Here is a 3,042-nt window from a genome sequence, read left to right on the forward strand (position 1 = left end):
CCCCGGGAAGGGACCCCTGGCTGGAGACCCCCGTGGTGCACATGGGCATTCCCACAGGGACCCCACACCCCCTGCCCAGCAGGGATCATCCCCCAGGAGTGACCATTCCCTGGGAGGAGCCTGAAAGCAGAAGACCCCCACTCTGCACTTGGGCATCCCCACAGGGACCCCGCAGAACCCACCCAGAAGGGATCATCCCCCCAGGAGTGACCATTCCCCAGCAGGGGATGTCCAACCTCCACTTGGGGCTCTGGTGAGACCCCCACACTCCACCCCAGCCCACAGTGACCTCCAGCAGGACCCTTAACTCCCCACACACAGAGATTCCCATCTTGGGGCCCTCACCCAGGAACCCCCCACCAACCACACAGGAGTGTCCCAAAGCCACCCCACAGGGTTCCTCATGGCAGGGGCACTGTGGGACAGCCCCCCAACCGGGATCCTTGTGTTGAGGGTCTTGCAGAGGACCATCCCCACCCTACATGGGAATCCCCATGTCAGGGACCTCTCCAAGAAGCTCCACACCATGGAGGGATCCCCAAGGGCCAGTTGTCACTGCATGCCCTCCCCAGTCCCCACTGCAGTGTTCCCCAGCCATCCAGGAGGGACCCTTCCTCACCCTGTCAGCAGAGCATGGACCTGTCCCAGGAGTGCAGACACCCAGACCCTCTGCTCACCCAGGGAGGGCTCGGGGTGCAGGGCACAGGGTCTGGACACAGCACCCAGGATGGGTTGTCCCAGCTCCTGCAGCCTGCCCTGCTCCTTGGATCTTCCCTCCACACCACCACCAGTGCCCCCAGTCTGTCCCAGTAGCCCTGTCCCCCTCCTTTGAAACCATGATCCCCCATCTCCACACCTGCACCAGTGCCTCTGGAATCCCTGCCTGGCTCCTTCCCCAGCTGCCAGGGGGACTCACGAGGGAGGCTGGACACCAGTAGGATGTGACTCGTGGGGCTCAGCTGCCCATTTTGGGATTTTACAGGGAAAAGCCCTCATTCTGGCCTATAAAGCTGTTGATGGTGCAGTTGCTGGAGCTCTGCCCACCATGAGGTCCCCACACCCCAGCCTGGAGGCCCAAACAGCCCGACTGGCCCCTGGGCTGCAGCTCCAGCAGCTCCTCCACCACCCCTCAGGCCAGGGACTGGCTGCCAGGGGCTTCCCAAAGCGCCTTGTACTCGGATAACAGGATGCAGTTGTGGCCTTGTGCCAAAGTTTTGGGAATGGGAGGACAGCTGACCCGTGTTCCCACCCCAGAGACCTGCCTGGGGTCACATACCCCAGCGTGGGGGCCAGTGCAGCTCCAGTGTGGAGCTCCAGCGTGGAGCAGCCACATCCCTGGGCTGTTCCCTCTGCCTGTGAGGGCTAAGGAAGGGCAGGAACACTCTGCATGCCCAGGGTCAAGCCCTCACTCCCAGGCAGGGACTGCCCTGCCAGGAGCAGATGGAATGCCGGGCTGAGCCCTGCAGGACTGTGCATGGGACCGTGTCCGGTCCACGGCTGGCTGCGATTCAAGGCTTTAATCTACGTGACGATCCTCCAACAGAAATAGCCCCCAAACCACTGAGAGCTGGAGAGATTTACAGCATGGCCTGGATCTGTCCAGGAAATGAGTAATGGCCCTTCCTTCGGCCCTCCTGCCCCGAGGCCCAGGGACTGCACAGGGCAGGAATCACTGGGAGCCGGACTCTGCCAGGGCATCCAGCCCCAAAAACTCTCCCAGCTGGAGCAGCATCTGCTGCAAACACCCTGCACTGGCAGAACAGGTGAGGCAGGCAGGGATGGCTGCATCCACAGACCTGGAAGTTTGGGGTCACGGGGTGAGTCTAACGGGTCCTGAGCACGAGTTCTGCGACTCCGCGGCACGAGAACGGAAACCGTGGCTGGATCCGGACAATGAGATCAGCCCAGGAGCAACTGGTCGGTCTCTGGGCTCCTCCTTTCCTTCAATCCACATCTGCTGGTGAGCCACAGGTCCCTTCTGTGCTGCTGCTGCACAGCTGCCAGGATTAGGGAGCCTGGGAGTCTCCTGCACCCTGCATTCCCATTGCCCACACTCCCAGCGTGGGAGGACTCGGTGCCATGACAGTCTGAGCCATCCCCATCCTGTCCCTTTGTGAGAAAACATTCCTGCCCAGCAGCAAATCCAGCCAAATCCATGGCTTTCCAGGGTGCCTGTGCCACGGCATCACTCCTGCTGTGTCTCCAGGGAGTCTGGACACAGCTCCCGAGCAGGGCCCAAGGTTGGTGACATTGGAAAGGCAGCTTTGGAGCAGACAAGGCCACCTGGCAAAAGCAAGGGCTGCAGGGGACAGGCTGGATCTGGGGCTTTGGGCTGGGGACACCAGGTACAAGGTGGGGCTGGCGAGGGGAAGAAGTGGCTGAGATGACCACAAACAGCTCCGAGAAGGAGCCGCTGGCTGTGGCCTCTCCCAGCACAACGAAGGAGAAGAGGGGTGAGGAAGGGAGATGGTAAAAAACCCTGTGGGACAAAGGGACAGAAAAGGGAGCACGGGAAGTCTGAACTGGCTTCCCACTGCCAGAGGGCAGGGTTGGATGGGATATTGGGAAGGAATTCCTGGCTGGGAGGGTGGGGAGGCCCTGGCACAGGTTGCCCAGAGCAAGTGTGGCTGCCCCTGGATCCCTGGAAGTGTCCAAGGCCAGGTTGGATGGGGCTTGGATCAACCTGGACTAGTGGAAGGTGTCCCTGCCCATGGCAGAGGTGGGGCTGGATGAACTTTAAAGTCCCTTCCAACCCAAAACCAAACCCAAACCCTCTAACTGGGAAGCCACAGAAGTCCCTGGCTGGGATTGCTCCCTGAGGATGGCAGTGGCCATGGGAAGGGCAGAGCCTTTCCAGACGTGGCAGTGAGGGAGAATGGCTCTGCCAGCCTCTCAGCTGGGCCTGAAAGCAGCCAAAGGCTGGACACCAAATGTGCTGCCACCACCATCCAGCTCCAGCCACAGGCCTGGGACAAGGACTGGGACTCTCATTAGTGACCTGGAGGAAGGGATCTAACAGCACCTTCATGAAATGGGGCATGA

The sequence above is a fragment of the Corapipo altera genome, unplaced genomic scaffold (genome assembly GCF_003945725.1).
Source record: "Corapipo altera isolate COAL_440 unplaced genomic scaffold, ASM394572v1 273, whole genome shotgun sequence".
In the NCBI taxonomy this organism is placed as follows: domain Eukaryota; kingdom Metazoa; phylum Chordata; class Aves; order Passeriformes; family Pipridae; genus Corapipo; species Corapipo altera.